This window comes from Xenopus laevis, chromosome 1L (assembly GCF_017654675.1).
Source record: "Xenopus laevis strain J_2021 chromosome 1L, Xenopus_laevis_v10.1, whole genome shotgun sequence".
Taxonomy (NCBI): domain Eukaryota; kingdom Metazoa; phylum Chordata; class Amphibia; order Anura; family Pipidae; genus Xenopus; species Xenopus laevis.
Window position 1 is genome coordinate 172,358,441 of NC_054371.1, and position 25,264 is coordinate 172,383,704.

The 25,264-nt window shown below is 36.4% G+C and overlaps 1 protein-coding gene across 1 annotated transcript in view; it reads left to right on the plus strand.

The window, feature by feature from the left end:
* Positions 1-25,264, plus strand: part of tmem132d.L (transmembrane protein 132D L homeolog) — a 431,717-nt gene that overhangs the window by 311,580 nt on the left and 94,873 nt on the right. The gene's annotated exons all lie outside the window — the stretch shown is intronic.

The window sequence follows — 25,264 nt, forward strand, 5'->3', positions numbered from 1 at the left end:
CTAATAATGAATTACTAATACATTTATGATTTCAAGTCCATCCCCCCTTGAGGGCCAACATTCATTTATAATAAGGTTAGCCTGCCATTTAGTTAACATTCCAAGAGTATCTGGCATGGGAAAATTGGCGTTTTCACCACTGTTTCAGATCAATAGGACAGTTCAAAAGGTTTAAATTCTCTAAGCATCAGCTCAAGTGCATTGGATTTTGTTGGCAATGAGCTGAAGAAAGGAATTGCAATTTTAATGGTACAGTGTAATGTGTGCGATTAACTTCCACACCTTGAAAAGACAGGTTGCATTGAATATGAAATGTAGAGTGAACATAAAAAGGCAAGCTAACTAAGCAAAATGGCTTCTAAGAATGACATTAAAAGATCCTTGGTGACCTCTTCTGGGAACTAATCTTGTAAAAGAGTTACTATCATAATTATTAAAGGGAAAATATAAAATATTTATAAATTGTATTGATCTGATATTTACAATGTATTTAATTTAAGGGCATGCAGTAGCTTAGAAGTGCACAGAAATGTACATGTTTTTATATGGCAAGAGTGTCAATTCTAGTTTATTTTTTTAAGGGAAATAAATTCATGTTAAAAAGAAATCACAGATGGAGCTAAAACTTATGGTACATCTAGCAGGTCTGGAAAAACATTTATTTTAGTTTGGTAAATATGTACAGTGTTGATAAATGCTCTGTGCTGTCTACAACTTGCTTTTGAAATCAAGTAGAATGGAATCCACCCATAAGTATGCACTTATAATATTTCCAATAAAAACCTATGATGACTTGTATCTCTTCGAGGACTCTTATCGAGCCCTCCAAAAGACATAGTGACAAGAAGTCTGGTGTGCATAGTGTATATGCCCCCCCCCTTAATGACAACCCTTTCACGTATCTCTGTAGTACTAGATTTATTAACAATCTCCATATATTGCTTCCACAACAGCTCTTTCACAGAAATGAACTTGCATATTTTAGTAAATCAGTCATTATTAGGCTAAAGTACACACAAGCATAAATATTGCTGTACTTTTTCTACAGACAATGCCATTAGCATTCAACTCATGTTCTGCTTAAAGAATCTGAATCAGAAGTGTAGAAATGGAGCAGCAATATTCAAGCTGTTTGGTTTTTTTCTGTAGTGACAGTGCTAATATAGCTAAGTATTAAGACAAAATAAGTCATAAATAATGTATGATATTCTGTACATCCCCAGCTATAATCCCCTATTTGTGTCCTCTCTCTTTATCAACATACATTTAATATGAGACAACATTTTATAATAATCACTGAAGCAGAGTGATGTTTGTACTAGTTTTGGATATTGAGATTTTGTTGTTCACATTCTGCTCTAAATGTTATCCTTATTTTAACCTAAACTGATAAGAGGTATGGAAAAATTAAACTATAAGGAAACAGTGTGAGGATTGGAGTTGTTTTCTATGGAGAAAAGACGCTTGCGATGGGACATGTTTACTTTTTATAAGTATATTAGAGGGCATTATAGATAGATAGGGGGTAATTTATCAAGGTCCGAACTTATCTCAATATTGTCTGCTACAAACTCCGATCTAAGCCGCTTGGGTTTTTAACGCTTATTTATTATTACATTTTCCCGAAAATATGCTTTGCGGTAAGAACTGAGATGCCGGGTTTTCAGATTCGGAGTTTTCCAGCCTTGGGGTATAATAAATTCTGAAAAATTCGTGATTTTTGCATTCGGGGTTTAGTAAATAACCCCCATAGTGTGTGGGGGGGGTCCCATAGAAAAGATCAAAGAACAAAAGGCCACCCTAGATTTTAGGAACTTCATTTAAAGCAGCAAAAGTTTTTCAGTATGTTATAGACACTGGGGATTATTTGGAGGGGTTGAACTTGATGGCATTTTGTAGTTTTCCACCCAAATAGCCATGTAGCTATGAATGGAATTACATCCCAACATATGCTGGAATTACATGATTACAATTACATGGAATTACAGCCCAACACATGCGGGAATTACATGATTGGCTAGTATTTGTTATGTTCGGCACCCTATATCCAGAACCCAAGCTAAGCTCCCTGGTCTCGGCTCTCACTTCTGCCTCTAACCGCCGCCTTTCACCTCGGGAGGAGCCCTCGGCTAATCGGATGCCGCCAGGTCTTAATTGAGAGAGGAGCTAAGCTAACGGTTCTGGACAAGCAAAGGGGCACGATCGTCTCACCAGGATACTAGAAGGAAGAACACCACCAGGAACAGGCAGGCCGGACCAGCACAAGCAGAGAATCGTCAGACAGCCCGGAATCGGATTGGAGAACGTAGAAAAGTCGGAGAACAGGCAAAGGATCAGGATTGGAGAGATCAGTGTAGTCACAGACAGGCAGGGTCAGGATTGGAGAGATCAGTGTAGTCACAGACAGGCAGGGTCAGGATTGGAGAGATCAGAGTAGTCACAGACAGGCAGAGTCAGGATTGAAGAGGTCAGAGTAGTAAGTAGGCAGGAAATGGTCAAAACACGGTAGATCAGATATAATACACAAAGAAGTAACACCCAGGAACTTTCTAAATAGAACCTAACAACGGGCAGTTAGCAGAACACTGAATTCCCCTTTTATACAGTTTGAATTTTGCGCCCTTGCGTGTGACGTTATCACGCTGGCGCATAAACCAGGAAGTGCGCCGGCGCGCGCGCGCCATAAAGGAACCGGCACAGCAAGGAAAAGGAGCAGCGCAGCGGGCGTCCATGCAGAAGGAGCGGCGGTGGCCCCCGCTGCTCAGTAGAACACCAGGGTAAGGTTCCCTTAAAGTATTCAGTGACATCCTTGGGAATTTGTCAACAAGTTAATAAAGGATTGTATTACATGATGGGCACCTGTACTAAAGGATGTACTACATTAAATACTCTGTAACATGTAAAGTATAAAACAAAAATGTAAAAGATTCAGTGGTAAAAAAACATATTGGTCCTTTTGTTCAATGCAATGTCACTTCAAGTTTTCAGCACAATGACCCCAGTAATCCTCACACACACCTTCCAAATTTATATAGAAATATTTTTTTCTTTAAAAACATTAATTCAATTATAAAGGCACTCAAGGGCTGCCCCCCCCAAAAAAAACTGCCAGCCTAGATATAGGCCTTTAAGTGCCTATATATTTATATGACACTGTCCCCTTCAAAATTCAATAGAACAGAAATAGCAGACTGTTCTCACCTCAACTTCAGGGCAATTTTATTAAGCCCCTGAGTGACTTATGAAAACAATCAACATTTTGTGGGTTAAAAACTAGAATTAATCTCCGTCGTTATTGAATTTTCGCTGCAAAAAATAGTCTTTTCTGGATTATCAGACAAAACCCCTCAACTATCAGATTATTACGCACAGATCACAATGTCAAGAAACAACTTCAGGGACATCTGAAATTGACTTCAACATGACCTTGATAGGTTTGAGGTGGAATATTTTTGGATTTGGATTTTTAGCAGCGTTAGGGTATAATAAATTTATAAAAAGTAAAATTTTTCCCATGAAAAATTTGAGTTTTCTTGTTATAAAAAAAACCTTAATAAATGGCCCCCTAAGTCTGTCTGTGGCTTAATGTGGCTACATTTTTGGAGTGTGAGTGGAAAAATTTCTGAGAGAACGGTGGAATAATTCACCTCACATCTTCAGGCATTGCCGTGTAAAAAAAAGATGTAAAAATGGCATACATTTTTAACGTTCCTTTTTTTTTTAACAACTTCCACTTACAAAGGTCTGAAGCAGTGTAAAATAATGGCAGCAAATCTGGTGTTTGCATGGAGTAAAATAAAACACACCTTTATAAATTCGCCATTTATTTTACACAGCATTTTACACAGTTTTTTCTGCATAACAAATAGGCCCCTTAATATGCAACACAAACTCTTATAATTAATTATTTATTGTCATGCTCAGGGAACCACTCTTCTGGTAATATGATTCCTATCCTGTGTTCAAAATTAAATTAGGGGTGGGGGCTAAATGCCAGCAAATTATTCTTTAAAATGCCAGCAATAGAACCATTCTTAAATCCAGTGGCCAGAGATAACTGTAAATCACAGGCTAGCTTTCAGAGACACAATAGAAGAGAATAAAACTGGCTAAGCATGTTATGGGATGATATCCTGGTGATGCTGTCTAATTACCACTAATTATTGTTGTTCGTGAATGTATAATTTCCTATCTTCAAAAGCTGTTTAACTCTTATTTACTGAACTGCAGCAGTGAATAACCAATGTGAAAACTATATTAGCAACAAAAAAACTGCAGATTTTCTTTGAAAATGCACACTTGTCTTAAAATAGGATTGGCCATTACAGTAATAGTTAATTTTAAGGTGACCTATAACTCTGCCTTTGATTTCTGTGCATCACGCAAATGATTCTTTCCTAAATTAAGGCATATAAAATATCTGCATTCTCATTTTAATTTATCCATATAAATAGAATCCTAGTAACTGTATATGATTGTGCTGTTCTGCTGCTCAGACTCGCATGCAGAATGTTTTTTACTATATGGGTATGGGATCCGGAAACCCGTTAACCAGAAATCTCTGAATTACGGAAAGACCATTCCCCATAGACTCCATTTTAGCCAAATCCAAATTTTTAAAAACGATTTCCTTTTTTTCTGTAATAATAAAACATTTTCTTCTGCTTAACTTTTTATAAGCCAGACTAAAATTACGAAAATACAAGTGAGAAATTCACTTATATGGTCCTCAGGCAAGATGGAAAATTTGTATGTGACTTTCATGTTACTTTAGAAAGACAGCAAGAGTGGCAGATTTCTTAGGGCTGCACAGAACACACTCTGTATACAAATGTATACATTTGTTTTGGGTATGCCATAAAGTTTATCCAGTAAACCCATAGCAACTTTTTGTTTTAAAGTTATGTTCTCTAGTACATTTGAAGAGTTATCATGTCTGTTCATAAGCTACTCTTTTCCAGAGCAAATGAAACTAACTGTTTACTCCTTTTACCAACTTAGTTGCGAGTTTCTGCACCCTTTCCACACAGCAACACTCTAAACTAGTCAACATGAGTTCTTACTGAATTGATGCCAATTTTATGCTGATGTATCTTATTAGATATACCAAACACTGATTGACACTACCTAGAGTTTAATAATGTGTTATCCACAATAACCCCTAAAACCAGCACAATTCCATCTAATGTATACATGGCATTTTCATGTTGATTTTGCCCAAATGCAACTATGTTGCTACCTGGTCCTCAAATGTATTAAAATCACACATGCAAAAGGGAAAACATACCAAATGGAACCTATTGCTTTGCACAATTTATCATCTGCCAACACAGAAATATTACTTCCAATGTCATCCTTGAGGTCATTTATGAAAAAATTAAAAAGCAATGGAACAAGGACTGACCTTTAAAATGTTCCATATTGGTCCAAATTGAAAATATTAATTTGTCACACCTTTTTATACAATTGACCATACATTTTGTAATCTGTTTTTTAGTCAGTTCTCTTATTACATAGAAATAGTGTGTTCAAGGCCAATATGGCTTAGTTTAATGGGTAACCTTCTGAGCTATACTGTATCAAATGATTTCACTAAATGTAAGTGAATCACATTCAGTGTAACATCAAGGTCTAGGTTTCTGCTCACCTTCCCATAGAAGGCAATAAAATTATCTTTTGCACATAAAACCTTGCTGGCATACTTGTATCTGTATTTGAAACATATTCTAATCTCTTATCCCTTAATATCCCTTCCAAAAGTTTTTTCATCACAGTTGTCAAACAATCAGTGATGGAACTACCAGGGGTGCAACTGCACCAGGGGCCGTGCCCCTGCACACCCGATGGGGCCCGCAACCCAGGAGAGGAGTATCGGGTACTCCTTGGCAGCAGCAGAACGATCTCTTCCTGGCCTTCTGACACGCAAGCTTCATGCCGTTGACGTAACAAACAGTGCACCGGTGTCAGTGCCAACAACTGCGCCTATTGCGCCAAATTGAGCCATCACTTCCTCTCCCACGGAGAGTCATGCGGGCTGTACACCGCATGAAGCACCGGAGGGCTCTGCTTTTATCCTCACCCAGGATCAGAGCTTCCTCTGCAGGCGCTAGTCTTGGGACTGGGAACTTGCAGCAAGAGGAAAGACGCAGAGCATGGGAGCATCCAGAAGCGGGGTACATGTAAACAAGAAGTAGGCTTCATTGTGATGTAGAGTGGCACCAATAACATTTTAATAAAACAACTTATAATGCCCTAGAGAGGCAATTAACCCCAGTCCTTTAATGCCTTGTGCCTTCAGTAACATCACTAACTTGGATACTGTTCCCAGGAGCTTACTATCTAAAGAGGTAATACAGCAATACAGAATATGAATGAGTGTATAATGCTGGGTTTACTTGATCACTGATAAGCCAAAATAAATATATTCAAACCAATGCAACAGTCCTGAATGAGTCACATGCTGAAATGATTTGTTTTGGTTCCAGTCCATCCAATTTCCAGTATTTTTAAAGTATCCTAGTGGGTGAATGAGAATGTAACTGCATTAGCCCCCTGGGTGCAGCAAAATCAGGATAAACAGTTACACTCCTGCCTTATTTATTCATAATAAGAAAATACTATAGATTGGGGGGTTAATGAAATTTCTGCCATCCCAGACCTTTTGCAAGGGCCCCATTCTTTAGCCAAGCCCTGTAGGGAACTTATACCAGGGTTGGGTGTAACACATGCTTCTGGGGGCATTTATACATGGAATTGCCTTTATGCCATCCTACTATTAATTCTGGGGGTATTTATACATGGTATTGCTCCTGTTCCATGTTGTTCAGAGTTCTGGGGGTATTTATACATCCAATTGCCACTGTACCATCTTGCTCTGAGTTCTGGGATATTTATACATGGAATTGCCTTTATGCCAACCTACTATTAATTCTGGGGGTATTTATACATGGAATTGCCTTTATGCCATCCTACTATAAATTCTGGGGGTATTTATACATGGAATTGCCTTTATGCCATCCTACTATTAATTCTGGGGGTATTTATACATGGAATTGCCTTTATGCCATCCTACTATTAATTCTGGGGGTATTTATACATGGCATTGCCTTTATGCCATCCTACTATTAATTCTGGGGGTATTTATACATGGAATTGCCTTTATGCCATCCTACTATTAATTCTGGGGGTATTTATACATGGAATTGCCTTTATGCCATCCTACTATTAATTCTGGGGGTATTTATACATGGCATTGCCTTTATGCCATCCTACTATTAATTCTGGGGGTATTTATACATGGAATTGCCTTTATGCCATCCTACTATTAATTCTAGGGGTATTTATACATGGAATTGCCTTTATGCCATCCTACTATTAATTCTGGGAGTATTTATACCTGGTATTGCTCTTGTTCCATCTTGTTCTGAGTTTTGGGGGTATTTATACATAGAATTGCCACGGTGCCATCCTGTCATGGGTTCTAGGGATATTATACATGGAATTACCACCATACCATCTTACACAATGCCTTGTAAGGCTATATGTTTACTGCTACTTTTTTTTTATTCAGGCTCTCTGCAATTCATATCCCAGTCTTTCATTCAAATCAATTTATAGTTGCTAGGGTAATTTTGACCCTAGCAAACAGACTGCTGCAATTGCAAACTGGAGACCTGCTGAATAAAAAGCTAAATAACGCAAACCGCAAATAAAAAAAATGAAAAAAACTATTGCAAAGTTTCTCAGAATATCCTTCTCTGCACCATATTAAAGTTACTGTAAAGGTGAATGACCCCTTTAATGCTGCACTGATTAACCCTTGCCCTAAACGCAGTAAAAATGCATTTCAAACGCATGCTTAGATCCTTTGAGAACAGGTATGGGACCTGTTATCCAGAATGCTCAGGACCTTGGGGGTTCCAGATAATGGATCTACTAGAAAATCGTGCCACTATTTACTGAGAACATACATGAACTATTATTCTGAATTGGTAAATATGGATGTCATGAGCAACCATATTGATCATATTAGTGTTAGTTTTACTGGAACAGCTTAACTGCTTCTATGACATTAGGTCAGTAATGCTGTGTTCCAGCCCAATGCACGTGTGTTTGTGGTGGGGGGGGGGATAAAGGGGCCCAGTTGTAAATTTATGTACCAGGGATACACAGATAACTCTTTTTATGTACCAGGGATACACAGATAACTCAATTTTATACCTGAGATGGATACCATCCATGAAGGTTCCTGATTGGTGCAATATGAAAATATTTAATTCTTTGCCTTTCTCTGTCCTATCGCTTATTTTTTTATTTGACACTGATAGCCATGGCCCGTTCATTCCTTCTTCTTTTTTCAATGTTTAAATATTTAAAAAGAAATTAGGATTTGTTTTAATTGTCTCAACAATGGCCTTTCGATTTTAAATGTGTGTTTTTCTAATTGTTTTTGCTTTCTCAATTGCCCACCCTTTGCACTTAAAAGTTTCTGATGACCCAGCTAACCCTTAAATGCATGTTCCTTATACTATTCTCAGTGCTAACCTTGCTTTTAAACCATAAAACCTTTCCTTTGCATCATTGTCCCTTGCTTTTAAATAGAGCTTCCAGAGATGTATATTCATTTAGTAGTATTTTATAGACATTACTTTGTGTTTAATCCTGTGAATAGATTATCTCGCTGATGATTTTAGCAGTTCCACCTGCCATTAGTTTTAGCTGCATGCTACCTACTGTCAATACCACTTCCATAGTATATATTTTATTCTTTTATTATTATTTTTATTATTATTTATTTCTATTTTAGAAGGGGGTCCACTGACACCTGGGTAGGACTGGCCCAGTCCCACACTGATGCAATACCAGTATGGCCTGGAAGATAGTCATGTGTGTGCAGAATATGTAAAGGCTAGGAATAATTTCACCCTAATAGAACTGCTGTCAAGCAATATAAAGGTTAACTAGTCAAATGCAATATGTGCCACATGCCAGTTAGTCTCACTTTTACCCAATACCCTGATTGCGTGCAATCTCTAATATACACGACTTGCTTAAATGGTGGGTGATATATTTAAAACTTTTTGGTGACTTAATCCTAGTAGCTGATTTTGTACTTCACTCCTCTGTGTCACTAGTTTGTAGTGGACATCTGTTTATCTTTGTGGTACATTTTTGGTTGTCATTATTCAGGAATTTGCAGATAAATGCATGTCTGTCATTCTACCAGCTCCAAATGTATTAATGATGTGCCTGCTGTATTTAAGCAATTCCACCGGCTATAAAGAATCTCGGCTCAATAGATGCATCCAAGAGTGTCATCCAAATATATGCCCACAGGAGCGAATCACGTTGATATAACAAATCAAACGGCCTCCAGATTTCCCGGTTATTTTGCCTGTCACTGTGTAAATCGAAATCTGTTTTCTGTGAGAAATATATGTGTAATTAAAGTATGCCGGACATGTTTGTATTTGTTCACAGGAATGACTCTTGACACAACAAGTACTTCATTATTTTTCATTTGTAAAGCTAAAAATGCTTTTCTTTTTGATTTGGTAGCCTAAAGAATATGACATTTTGACAGTAGCAATAAAACAGGCGACTAACCTTCCACCTAGTACCACCAGAAACTTCTTTTACATTCTTCTACATTTTTTTAAAAATAAATGATAGTGATGATAAGATGGTGATACAGTATTCAGTTGTTATATTCCCAAAGGACTTGTGTAGTAATGATATCAGTCATTGTGTTTCAGGTTCTCCATATTACAACTCCAAACAGTTTCATTAAACCCTGGATACAGTTTAGCCATTAGCTGTTCAAGCTCCTGAGCTAAAACTGGTGTAAAAATACAGTTCTTAAAGATTTACTAAAAGATTACATCAATTGCAGGGTTAAAGCTAGGCCATCCTCAATTTAACCAGATTAATCTGTGAATGGTTATTTCTGTTTTATGTATTAAGTTATCATACTTTAGATATCCAGTTTTTATCAAAATCCTTTGTGGGAAACAAAATGTGGATGAGGAAAAAACGCTGACAACGCTCGTGCAGCTTTTTCTTTCCAATGCTAGCTTATTTAAGAAAAAAACACACCAAAATATTCCCGCAAACGTTTTTCGCGGAAAAATATTCGTATGCCAATAAGAATCTCATTATCTCATTAATTTTCAATAAGGCTGAAAATCTGAAAATATTTTAATAATATTTTAAGAGAATGTAAAAAATATTCCCAATGTAAAAATGATTCCCTTTCCACATGAATTAACTATACTGTAGCTTTTGAGAGCCCAAAATCTGTTTCGCAACCACTTCTGTCACTGGTCGAAAAATGCGTAATGTATTTAATGTATTAAAAATGTCTTGCTGAAAAAAGTTATTTTTGCACCAAAAAAGTACACCACTATTAAACTATGTGCAATTGATATTTGCAATGCAATAGCTGTCTATTGAAGAATTTGCATAAATAAAAAACATCCTCATTTTGCAATGTAATCATTGATGTGCCATTGATGTTCCCTAGATCCATCAAAGGTATCATAAAATACAGCCGCACAATGGTTCAGTGAGTAGCACTTCCTCCTTGCAGCACTGGGGTCCTGAGTTTAGTTCCAGCCAGGGTGACATCTGCAATGAGTTTGTATGTTTGGCCATGCCTGCATGGGTTTCCTCTGTGTACTCCAAAAAACGTACAGGCAGGATAATTGGCTGTAGTGTGAATGTGATAGCTTTGTGAAAATGTATAGGTGCTATATAAATATCAGGAAATAAAATATGAAACAGATGAGAGATCTGGACCATTATATGGAGCTCATGTATTTATAAATAGTCTGCATTTCTGTCTTCCTCATTCTTAACAATTATCAATAGTGATAGCTCTGCTAATGGGGGAAGCCCAGGACAGCTGAGGAAGCAAACTGGTTGATTCCATGTTTGACAACTGAGAAGTAATCATAATAGGATTTCTTCACAACAGTTATAGTGTGGTTGTTAATAGTAAAGGGAAAATCTTGTTTTCCTTTCACCATTGCTAGATTTTTTAGGATTGTGCTTGAACCATTAAATGTGGCATTATACTATTCAGAGAACCAGTAGTATATATATTTTTCATTGCTTTTTTTGTACCCTAGATCATCTGAGAAATAAGACTTTGTCAATTTGCAGACCGTAAGTCTGCAGTTACTAAGTAACTTGTTGCTTGCTTTTAATACCAATGTCTTTCTGAAGTGTTAAGAATTATTCAAATACTGTATATATGACATTGTGGGGTAACCTAGTGGTTGAGGTATTGGCAATAGAGTTTGATTGAAGACTGAATATCAAAATGGAAATACAATTCTCTAGAAGCCTAAAAACTTTGAGTATCCTATGATATATAGGTATGGGAGAGATGTGAAATTCATGCTTAGAATATTTTGGACCAGATTCAATTCAGTATTGAGGTTATCACGTGGACAAGATTCCGTATGAGATGCAATTTAACTCAGAAAAACCTATCTCGCTGTTTATCACATGAAAGCTCTATTGAAGTCTCTGGGAAATGAAAAGAAAAGTTACTCTTCAAATCGAATATTGTTCATGAGTTTGCACGTGAGAAACCATAAAACTATGTTAATAATTACTTGGGTTAAACTCTAACGGGCAAATGTATCAAGGGTCGAATATCGAGGCTTTGACTGGGGAATGAAAATCCTTTCGACTTCGAATATCAAAGTCGAATGATTTTGTGCAAATAGTTTGATCGAATGATCGAAGGAATAATCGTTTAAATCCTTTGAATCGAACGTTTCGAAGGATTTTAATCCAACAATCTAAGGATTAACCTTCAACCAAAAAAAGATAGCCAAGCCTATGGGGACCTTCCTTCCCCATAGGCTAACATTGACTTTGGTAGCTTTTAGGTGGCGAACTAGGTTTTCTCTTAAAGAGAAAGTACTTCCACTATCGAATGGTCGAACGATTTTTAGTTTGAATCCTTTGATTCGAAGTCGTAGTCGAAGGTCGAGTAGCCCATTCATGGTCGAAGTAGCCAAAAAAAACACTTCGAAATTCAAAGTATTTTTTCTTCTATTCCTTCACTCGAACTTAATGAATACCATCTTAAATGTTGTAACAGTAAGATTTGCAAAGATGTTTGATGTGTTAGATTTGTGTATTAAGTCATACAGTATTTACCAGTGGTTACCAGATTTTGTGAAAAATTGGTCACTGATTGCAATATAATTTATATGTCATTGCGATATGCATTTTTTAGACTATCCCGATTTGTGTGTATAAGGGTGCAGATGCAATTGCAAAAGCACTAAGGGCAGGTGGCAAGTACAGCGTCCTACTGCAGATGGGACCAGGCCCGTATTTGGCCCGGGCATAGGGTGGCATCATTTTAGGAGAGTGGCATGCCTCCCAACCACACCCACATTGGTTCTGAAGCACTGGGAATTCACAGGAGATACAATAGTTTTAACATTTCTTGTGCACCAATCCCCAGTACTCTGGCCCCGATTCTGAAAATTTGTGTATGTACACAAAGGAAGGGAATGTATAGGGCAATGAACATTAGCGGGCCTAGGGGCGCTTGCAATGTAAATCTGGCCCTGGATGGGACTGAAAGCATATCTCATTCTCATCTCATTCTCAGACCATTTAAATTTGTTTGAATTTTACCCAAATTTTAATATGCAAATTAGTCTTAAGGGTCAATTTAGAACTGAATATTTGTGCAAATACCAGAATGAAAAAAAAAACTATGTAATAAGCTCATAACTTTTATTAAGTAACTGTAACAAATTCATATTCTCAGGTATCTTGCACATTAGACATTTTTGGGCTATGCTGATCACATAATATGAATTATTTTGACAACAGCATATAAAGTGATGAAATATGAACACCGCATTTTTAGTGGAACCCCAAGTGAATATGTAAAAAATGTCTTTGTATTGTCATATTTCAAGATTCTGCATGATACAGCGTACCATATCATGTGTAAGAAACAAACCATTACCCCAAGGCTTTGTTAGAAATTTCCTTTAGCATAAATTTGTTCTTTTTTTAATGCTGAAAAGCTGAATTTACCTAACTTGAGCTCATGCCAATGATTTTTAATAGTTCATTTTGAAGCTAGATTTTGCTACTAATGTTTGAGTGAGAGCTCAAGAAGAATATGTAATAACCAGGACTAGATAGCTTGATGGCAGTTTAGTGAGACGTGAAATGTAAATTTGCAATATATATATTTAGAACTAAATACTATACTTAATAATTTGATTATCAGTAGGGTATACATGAAAAATAGATGAAGGCTGATATTTTTTTAATGGAAAAAGGTAACTATAATTATTTGCTAAACTTCACATTTCTACACCATAATCCTGGTTTTAAGAGATTTCTATTTCCCCTTCATATCATGTTACACTATACACTAAGGGGATATTTATCAAAGGTCGAATTTTAGAACTTTGTGAGGTTTTTTTATACCTCTAATGAACTCACAACTCAAATTTTGTCCGATTTAAGAAAAGACTCAAATGGAAAAAAATCATATCTGAACACTTAATACCATGGCAAAACCATAAATCACTTGAATTACAGTAATTCAGTTACCTCGCAAAACCCACTGAAAAAATTCAAACATCATGAAGGCTATTGACATCTTCAAATGGTTCAAGGGACCTCTGCCATTGACTTCTACATGTCCTTGGCAGGATTTAGCTGGAGTATTTTCAGATTCAAGTCATTTCCAGATTCGACATATAATAAATCTTTAAAAATTTGAGTTTCTTTTTAACTTGGAAATTCAAGTTTTGACGGAAAAATATTCTATAAAAAATTTCCAGGGTTAAATACAACTTGCCTTTTACTAAATCTGCCCCTTAATGAAAAAACTATCAATATTGGGGTGAAAATGACTAAGGTCAAAGGTCGAATTTTAGAACTTTGTGAGGTTTTTTTATACCTCTAATGAACTCACAACTCAAATTTTGTCCGATTTAAGAAAAGACTCAAATGGAAAAAAATCATATCTGAACACTTAATACCATGGCAAAACCATAAATCACTTGAATTACAGTAATTCAGTTACCTCGCAAAACCCACTGAAAAAATTCAAACATCATGAAGGCTATTGACATCTTCAAATGGTTCAAGGGACCTCTGCCATTGACTTCTACATGTCCTTGGCAGGATTTAGCTGGAGTATTTTCAGATTCAAGTCATTTCCAGATTCGACATATAATAAATCTTTAAAAATTTGAGTTTCTTTTTAACTTGGAAATTCAAGTTTTGACGGAAAAATATTCTATAAAAAATTTCCAGGGTTAAATACAACTTGCCTTTTACTAAATCTGCCCCTTAATGAAAAAACTATCAATATTGGGGTGAAAATGACCAAATTGAGCTTCATAATAGAGGACATTTAATAAAAAGCTTTCTGAAAATAGAAGGTGTATATACTTGTTTCATGCTGTATAAATAGCATTGGCCTAAAATCAGAATGGAAATGTTCCACCCCACAGGAATTATGGGCAGCGACATGCAACTTATGTTCCTGTTTATGTGCCTGTTGTTAAGACCTCTCAGTCTGGTTTTAAGGCAGTGCTATTTATACAACCTGCTTGGATGTTTGAACAACATCTACCCTTTCAGGCAAAGGTGAATTCTCCAGATAACGTTGCAGTTGGCCAGGATTTGACTGCCTTTATACATTTTTCTGTAGTTTTGTAGGAGAGCTATTATGGGACAGATAAAACAAGTATATTTAATATATTTTCATGGATACTATTATGTATATGGTAAGCAAGTCCAGGGTGAATTGATGAGTCAAATCAAACCAAATTAAATGCATTTATTTTCTACTTTATAGTACAGATAAAGGATCTGTTATCCAGTTATCCATAAAGCTCCAAATTACGTAAAGCCCATCCACATATGCTCCATTTTAATAAAAAAAATTCAAATTTTTAAAAATTATTTTCTTTTTTTCTTTAACAATAAAATAATAAAAGTGCCGTTTACTTAAACCTAACTAAGATATAATTAATCCTTATTGGAAGCAAAATACTCCTAATGGGTTTAATTAATGTTTCTATGATATTTTAGTTTACTTCAGGTATGGAGATTCAAATTATGCAAAGATCCCTTACCTGGAACACCTCAGGTGCAGAGTATTCTGGATACAGATGTATTGCACTGGAAGCCAAGAGGAACCTGCTAATATACCTGTAGTTTTAGCTAAAATAATTCTAATGATGTCGTTTCAAGACACGCTATCAGTCAGTAGAGTACAGTACAATACATTGTCTCTTCGGGAGCTTTTACGGGCTTAAAAAGTAATAATCTTGACACACGTCTATATGACTCATCGCCTCTTTGTTTTTATCCCTACGTCTGATTTTTCTGACACCTAGGGGCCGATGCATCAAGGGTCAAATATTGAGGGTTAATTAACCCTCGATATTTGACTGGGAATTAAAATCCTTCGACTTCGAATATCGAAGTCGAAGGATTTTGCGCAAAAACTGCGATCGAACGATCGAAGGAATAATCCTTCGATCGAACGATTAAATCCTTCGAATTTAATCCAACGATCGAAGGATTATCCTTCAACCAAAAAAACTTAGCCAAGCCTATGGGGACCTTCCCCATAGGCTAACATTGGGTTTGGTAGCTTTTAGGTGGCGAACTAGGGGGTCGAAGTTTTTTCTTAAAAAGACAGTACTTCGACTATCGAATGGTCGAATAGTTGAACGATTTTTAGTTCGAATAGTTCGATTCGAAGTCGTAGTCGAAGGTCGAAGTAGCCCATTCAATGGTCGAAGTAGCCCAAAAAACACTTCGAAATTCTAAGTTCTTTTACTTCGAACCCTTCACTCGAAGTTAATGAATCGGCCCCCTCGATTTTTGGAATATTCAGTTTCGTGTTCCTAATTTGTTTTTTTTTTTCCTTTTCTTTTACTTCAGAATGTCATGCACGCAGAACAAATGTTTCTCGATGGTTTTGTTAATTCACGTGATGATTGTTAAATTAAATCATATCTGTCACACCCAACAAAAAAGAACAGCATTCCTCTGACATGCTTATTGCTTTTTTTCAGACAACATTGTTAAAATGCAAATTTCACCTCTGCACTTTCAAAAAGAACTGTTTCTGTAAAGGAGCAAATTTGCTTTGTAAATGAAGTGTCCTTTCTTAACAGAGACAGGCGTGTGTGAAGGGATTCAATCTCACTCCTATCCTTAGCAGTTTTGTGTCTGAAGAAAAGGAAGCTTGTTTTCAGGCCACTTATGATATCACTGATTTATTTGGTCTAAGGATAAACAGGACAGCAGCCAAATATGGATTTTTACATTTTCCTGCAGTATTACAGTATTGTTCTCAGGCAAAGATTCGTAAAGATGTACTTTTTATCAAGCAGTTCAGGGTTATTTAATTAGTCTATTGATTAAAGCAAATGTGTGCTTATAAAGGAGAACAAATTATTAAAATACATATGTGATTGAAAAATGACACATGTCCAACAAGATCAGCCCTTTATAGTATTATTTATACTTCCAGAAAAAAATAATAATAATATCAGTAGCCCCTTTTCTTAAATTAATTTCACCTGCTTTGAATTGAAATCTGCTTTTGAATGAGAAGTTGGAATCTAATGCAATGTTTTATTCCTCCTGGAGTGCCTCGCCCTACTGTGTTAAACTCCATAGAGAGTTGGTGGGAGATTGGGATTCTGTTATTGATTTTTTTGCTTCCAATAAAATGTTCAAATGTGGTCTTACAGTGCGACATTTACATTTCTCAAACGGTTGTGGTGAAGGTAGACATGGATGATATCCTGTTCTCTTTTTCAAAACCCCTTTAAAGTAAAGGGGGGTCTCTAGAGGTCCATGAAGAGTTAGGAAACAAAAGTGAGCATAGAATCAATTTAATCTGAAATTTTAATATGGTGGTATATTTGTTAGAGACCTCAATTAAGAGACTTTAATCACGTGCAGCGGGTTGTATTAGTGCTAGTACTTATCCATCTGTTACAGTATCTGTTGCTGAGACACGTTTGAATTTTTGAGTTTAATGAGGTTGATGGAAGCTTGATAGAGGTTTTAGAATGGGAGTAATACCAGTAATAAAGTCATTCCTTGAGGTTCATGTAGGAAAATTGGTAAACTCTGAAGCAGTGGCTTCAGAAGTCACATGTGAAACTTTGTCCCCTGAAGCTTTGGTTCTACTAAGCCTTCAAGCCATGGTAGTTTCATTTGATAATGTTGGCCATATAAAAAGAAATTGACAGGTTTCAGCATCAAAATATATTCCATTCTGATGCTTGATACCTGTAATTGCACTCAAACAGTAAAGTCTAACTGCAGACCATTTACTGATGCCTTTGTTGTCAGTAGAATACATTAACAACCACCTTAAACTTTTCCCTACCAAGTTTTATTGCAGATATGCCTCCTTTTTTAATGCCACAATCAGTATCTGCAACACAGACACTTAATGATGATTTTTATCCTAGGACAGACTACACGTGCAGAGCAAGGAGCTATGAGCTGTCCCTTTGGGTGTCATTTGAAAGGCTGTTCTGTGCTTTTAGTGTTGCCTGATCTCTAATAAGTCTTTCACTCACACTGTCTCACTGTTATATTTTAATTAGGGTATTAAATAGAACAGGCTCCCTTATGATTCCAGCAAGGTTTTCCTACTGTTAAAATGAGTTGTTCAATTACCATCTTACTAATGGATAGAGAGTAATTAACATTGTCTTGAGGCTAATTTTCCTTTATACCGCCATTCTTCATAAACTGAGGAGCATTCTCTGCAAAAAGTCAATGTGTCACTTTTATTAGCCCGATTTGCACTCTAACACCCAACAAATTAATTCAGCCTATATTAGCTCACTTGCAATGCTACAAAATGATCTAATGATACGTTTTACTTAACATCTACTTTATGAAGTCATGCTGCCTTGTACTATATCTTTATTAATGGCTTGATAATTATTCCCATAAATAGAAGTAAATGTGAATGAAGAGCTATGTCTAACACGTAGCTGACAGGTTTAAAAGATAAAATGCAGCTGAATTTTAAGATAATTGCTCAAAGCAATCAGTCCTTTTTGCGACATATTTTTGTTTTAGGACGGCAGCACATTGGCAATATTTTACAAGAGAGTGTCTGGAATGAGTTCTTTAATCAGCACTACAAGACTCCCTCATTTATCTGCAGGAAACATGTCTGTTCATACTGTAGATGAATAGGAATTCTGCATTAGACTGATTAAAGTGCATAAATGAAGCATGAGTGCTTATGATACAAAACATGAAATTATTTACAATCTAAAAAGAAGTTTTGTCTCTACTGACAATGACATATCTGCAATATGATACAATAATGGAAAATACAAAAATTTTGCCATTTGGAGCTGACTTGCTGTGCTTAAATCTATTCCAATTTCTAGCTGTGGCACATATACACACACAATGCTTAGTGGTATCTATAAAGCAGTAGTTATTTCTCACTGATTTTTGCAAATTCAATTCATCTTTGCTTTTAAAAATTAAAATAAAAGGTGCTTTACATTATACATCTCAAGTTTTGTCTGAAATGAATCACATCACAGAGAAAGACAGATAAAATATACTGAGTTTTTTATTGATTTTTGTACTGCAAACAAAAGTGTCACTAAATGACCAACTGCATCTGCAGCCTAGGGCCCAACGATCGGATCCTAACGAATAGTAATGGGCGGTCGGATCGCGGGACAGCATCAGCGAATAGATGCGGCCGCGATCGAGACTTTAGGCCAGATCTCGATCGGTGAAGCCCGTCGGGGGGCCCCATACACAGGCCAATAAGCTGCCGACACGGTCTGTCGGCAGCTTTTATCGGCCCGTGTATGGCCACCTTAAGAGCAGTTACTTGTTTATCTATGCTGTGAAGAGATATCACTCTTTTATTCCATTTTACTCCAGTACATTCTCATGTCATATGTTCCTAAGTCTAAAAAACTCTGTGATTCCTTTGGAGACCACAGAGATTCCAGGGCAAAGGGTTTATAGTGCATTATCACCACTATGCAACACACAACATTACATTACTGTAATCTAGGGAAACTCTAGGGAAATACTTTTTTAAAAAAATCTAGATTATTTTAGTTTAAAACATATCTAAACAGTGAGAATCCCTTTTCAACTGCAATTTTTCTGGGGTGTTGAAAGCTGTAATTCTCAGTGGTGTATGACCATTCTCTCTGTGAATATTGTTACATATCAGTAGGATACTGTAATACATAAGATAGCATTTCTTATAGAATATGTTCCCTCTTTGCTGATTTTCTTAAAGTCAAAAGGGAGTCATTACAATCTTTTGTGCCAGAAGCCATTTAGCATAGGGCTGTTCCTGGGAATGTGCGGCCGAAACTCTCCGATCTTCAGCTCTTTGAAATTACAATTCAGTAATAAAACCAAGGTTTGCAGGTTAAATTTGCTGGTCACTACATATTAAAGCTTGCTTTTATGGCAGAAGAGAAATTGTATGAGCTAATGAGCATAGCTGGAAAGTCTTTACCCAGAGGAACAGTCAGTAAATGAAGCTGCCCTTGTACTGGGGATGGTTTATCAGTACATGCTGTTAGATGGATTTGAGTGCTGCTCCAGTAGGTAAACAATTCGATGGACACAATTGAGTTGAGAAATAACAAAAGTGATGTAAAAATGATACCTTTTAGCTGTGTGCAGTACTGATCGATTCGGTTGTTGGTAATTCTAGCAACCCCATGATTGTTACTATTTAACCTACATCTGTAGCTTTGTGAATATCCAAAATATTTTACTATTACTTGTAATATTTTGCTATTGAGTCCTGAGAGCAGATTTAGGAAAATGAATAAACTTGTCTATTTTGATAAACACACTGTAGAGCAGAGAAGGTATTTGTGTTTTTGATATCTGACACGCAAAATTTCTATTGAGGGCTAACGTTGGGCCATGTAAGACCTTTAACATGCAGAGGCATAGTTCTATGTTCTATTTATTGTATTTCTATATAGGTATTCTGCTTATATTACAAAAATATATAGAAATCTGTTTTCTCCCAGCCCAGTGCCATACAATTTCAGCTAAATCTTGCAGTATATCTAAGCCTTGCTTTTCTGATCATCACATTTAGATGATAGTCTGCACATTAAATAATTGGGGACCATTGGGATGGGTAACAGGTATATTTTTTCTCTTTTTAATGTTCAGAAATATGAGTATCTTCATCCAGTATTAAATGTAAGTATTACTGGAAAGTAGAGAAATCCCAAAACTAGGTTTTTATTGTCATTGTTATCTTTCTCTTCAAAATCCTATCTTGTCCATTGCCTAATTATTACAGTAAAAGTGGCCATACACAGGCTGATTTAAGCTGCCAATTAGGACCCATTCAGCCCAAATCTTATCTGCTTGTGTATGGTACCCTCTAAGATGTTTATCAGGCACCATCATTTATGCGGTCTTTGCTGTATAAGCTTTTATTTCTACTTTAAACAGGACCCTACCAATTAGAGAGCCAATAGAATTCCAACCTCGGCAATATCAAAACAAGTTAAATGCTAAAAACTGCAAAAAGTAAAAACTATAGACCACAATTGTAGATTGCATTTAGAGGCCATTGTTTTAATTCAGTTCAGGTTTTTTTCAAAATGCAATAAGAAGAAATAACTTATTCCAGGGTTTTTTTTTCCCTAAAATGATTTGTTTTTTTTCCATCACTAGCATTTTTACCAAAATAATCTTAAATCAGAAAAATATGGGAAAAAACGTGACCCCGTGGTTGCATTGAATTAGAGCTAATAAATATAATAGTGTTTTTAAAAACAATATTGAAAAGTATATTGGTTAAATGGTCAAAAAGATTTCTTGTCTTAACTTCTATAGAATCAGTTTTTTTCTGTTAAATTATTTTATTCACATGTTTGAGGATTTTTCATTGAAATGTGCAAAAACACAATCTTGAATTTTAATGCATGCTCCTTAATGTTTCTTTCAAATCGAATTTTCCCTTTAAATCGGTACAAATATGATAAAAAAAAGTATTGTTAATTTTGGCACTTCACTGGAGAAAATCCTACATGCAGCATTCTATAGTATAAATAAAGTTTCTTGTTTACTGTGGGTTTATGATTTTATCATTGAGTTTTTAAGCAAATAATTTGCTGTTAATACAGTGAGAACAGGTAAAACCTCTAAAATTGGCTGCCAGGGATTATCACAGTAATGCAGTATTTCTGGAGCTAAACGCCTTGTACAAGACATGGCCTACAAAGACTGAAAGTGTACAGAAGAGTTTCTTCAAGATGGGTCAGCAACACCGGCACCATAACACCTTGCTCTTTATATCAGCCAATACTTTATATAAGGCAAAGCTGTGGTGCTAATGCAACAATTTGGCTTTAGTTTTGAAAGTGGCATGATTATGTTGCATCCTGAGGGTGGAAAGTATTAGACTAGAATAATTTTTTTCTGTAAATTACATAAGCTGTACATAAATGGGATCACATAATAACTGTATATGCTTAGGGCTTTCAGCTGATAGACTTTGTGACTATAAAAATTAAGCAGCTCTTGTTTGTGATCAAATGTTATGTCCCTGATTAGTGATGGGCGAATTTATTGGGCAGGCGCGAATTTGCGAGATTCGCCACGGTGAATACATTTGCAAAACGGCTGCGAAAATTCGCGCAGTTTCGCCCATCGCTTTCACTGATAAGTGGTCATTAATGTCACTAAGGTCTCATCTACAAAGTTTGCAAGATGAAGACATCAATTTATTGTATTGTGTCATAATACAGAAAAACCTTCATACAGATGATGCAGATACTGACACAAAAGAAAGAAACATGATCATTAAAAAAGCTATGGCTTATGGCACAGATAACATGAAGCCCCACGTCTTGCCTTTCAGCATTTCTCCTCAAAAACCCATAATTGAGGATTTTTGTGCCAAAATCCATCTTCATTAGCAGATTACCATTACACTCAGTGACAGGCAGCATGGGAGACTCTGCACCCAATTTAAAGCAACGAGGGACGATACACTACATGTGTCTTGCTTAATGCTAGTTCGTTTGTTTCTTATCATAGACACAGACAAAAGCTCAGTAATTTAATAAACCCGATGCTTGACAACCAGTCTGAAGAGTGTGAGGGTTTTTTGCTTCCAAAACCTGACCAAATCAATTTTCATGAAAAGCAGTCTGTGGTCATATCAGACATCTTCTCAGTAGGAAATGTGTTTCTATTAGACACTGGTATACAATTTAACCTTATTATTCCAACAGCCATCCTGTCAACCTTTACACCATGGGGGTTTGTAACAAATAGATTGGTATCAAATGTTCACTTGCATTACATCTATATGACAAAATAATCTGCTTTGTGTACATGCCACAGAGGTTGGGACAGTGAATATAGATAGACTTGGACATGAGCATTAACAGATACATATGTCTTCTTGCAATATTTTACATGAAAATCTACATGCATTTTGTTTTGTGCTTGGGATGTGACTAATGATGGGCGAATAAACTCACCAGACACGAATTTGCAGCGAATGTCCGCGTTTCGTCAAAAATGTTCAGACAATATTTCTTCATGTGTATGCAGTTTAAAAGCAAGTCTACTTAGGTATATCATGAAAAACATATGCTATTGTACTGCAACCTAGTCCACTAATGTGATAAACCTTTAGATCTGATCACCTTCCAACAAATGGCGCTATCCATTATCCTTTTGAGTGGTTATACATATAGTCTTGTGGGTTACTAAAATGAGGCAAAATAAGTTACAAATAAATGATGAATTCTGATGATTCAGAATGCTTATAAATTAATAAAAAATTTGCAGAAAGAAAAAGGGACCTATTTTAATTCTATAAACATAGTGGAATTTTAAAAATATCATTAATATCAGCAGTTTTCCCAACTTCAACTATTTATAAATCTTCACCTTCAGCGGAAATGTTTTATTCCCATATAGCCTCTGCAACAAATCAGCAATGGCCACCCCTTTAGATTAGAGGAGCAAAACTTTCATTTGAAGCAGCATAGGTGGTTCTTCACAGTGTGGGACCCCATGACCCATATAGGGAAACATGGACTTGACTGGGCCTAGGAGACGCGCCTGTCCCCGCCCCCTTGCTTGTTAATGGCTGTGATTGGCTGACTGCACCCCAGGCTTTGGGCGAGGGGCAGAGCTGCCATGATACTCACCATTCGGCGCTGTAACGTGGAAGCAGCAGGACGCAGCATCCGCCCCCCTCCCTGTTAGATGGGTGTGTTTTTTGTTGCAGTTGTGGGAGGGTACTATTACAAGGACCCCCAGGGGAAGTTAAAATGGGGTATTTCACAGCGAGTGGAAGTAACCTGGTAGGCCTGGGTCCTCATGGGAAGGTAGGCAGCCCACTTTAGGGTTTGGGAGAAATGGAACAGGAACCTATCTTGGCAGTTGGGGCACAGTCACCCCCCTCCCCTTTCTTCCGGGTGGGGGAATAATATTATAAAGGTTTTTAAAGGTTTGTTATACAAACCGTTGGTAAAAGGTTAAAGATGTTATACATGTTTAGTATTCTTATTACTTATTAAATAAACAACTGCGGCCATCTCTTTCCAAACCAGTGGTGTGTGTGTGTATTATTGGGGCAGGAGGTATGTGGTTTGGCAGAAGGGAGAGGTGCAGAATCGACACTGAACCCATCAAGGGCAGTGAGGTAGTGGAATGCCCTGGCGGGTGATATTGTGATGGCTAATTGTATAAATGCCTTTAACATAGTATCTAAGGATATTGTGATACTAAAACATACTTGTGGAGGCCTATCTATCAAAGGTCGTATTTTAGTGGTATTAGAGGTTTTTGAAACCACACCTAAACTCACAAACTATGAATGTCATGACATTTATTAAAACATCCAAATAAAAAAAAGTATGAATGGAAAATAATGCACTAAAAAATATGAATGCATGGAATACCTCTTAAAACAATTACTAGCAAAAAAAATTTGAAAACCTCTGAAAGTCCAAATTGATTTAAAATGGTCCAATAGGATCAGCACAACTCCCACAGACTCCTATAGGATCTTGACAACTTTTACCTGACAAAGTTTTGTATTAGTGGTTTTTGAATTTTTGAGATTCGTGGGAAAAACATCAAGGGGCACATTTACAAAGCTCGAGTGAAGGATTCGAATTAAAAAAACTTCGAATTTCGAAGTGTTTTTTGGGCTACTTCGACCATCGAATGGGCTACTTCGACCTTCGACTACTACTTCGACTCGAATCGAACGATTCGAACTAAAAATCGTTCGACTATTCGACCATTCGATAGTCGAAGTACTGTCTCTTTAAGAAAAACTTCGACCCCCTACTTCGGCAGCTAAAAGCTACCGAAGTCAATGTTAGCCTATGGGGAAGGTCCCCATAGGCTTGCCTGAGATTTTTTGATCGAAGGATATTCCTTCGATCGTTGGATTAAAATCCTTCGAATCGTTCAATTCGAAGGATTTAATCGTTCGATCGAAGGAATAATCCTTCGATCGTTCGATCGCAGGATTCGCGCTAAATCGTTCGACTTCGATATTCGAAGTCGAACGATTTTAGTTCCTAGTCGAATATCGAGGGTTAATTAACCCTCGATATTCGACCCTTCATACATCTGCCCCCAAAATTTGATTGTTAGTAAATGGGCCCCAGAGTACAGATATTTGGTATATATAGTTATATATATGAGGGCATAGTCATTTATGCTTTTTATGTTCAGATCTTTTAATAAGCAAGAAGACATTCATGCTTTTTAAAAATGTTTAGTTGAGGTTGAAAAAACCTTTTAAACATATCAATTTAAATAATAGGCCTCCACATGTAGTTCTTTAGACTTGCTGTATTGGTAAAAAAGGATTTTTTGCCTCTATGGCAAAATATCCTTAAACTATATTTGGCAGCTCAAAACAAGTGAAATTAATTTATTTCTAAGAAGAAAATGAAGAAAGTAAGTCTGGCAAATGGGAGCATCACTAATGTTTTATTACCTATCAATATTTTGTCAAAGTCATTAAAATGCAATTGAAATAATAAGATTAAAGTAACGTTTTAATACTTTGATTAAATATCCATTACTGCTTCTTCAAAACCTCTCAACTTTCTACAGAAATAAGTGTATGCTTCTATCAATGAGGGAGATTGGTGAAGTAGAACATTTACTTCTTTGATGCTTTATAAATGTGACCGATAAATTGCAA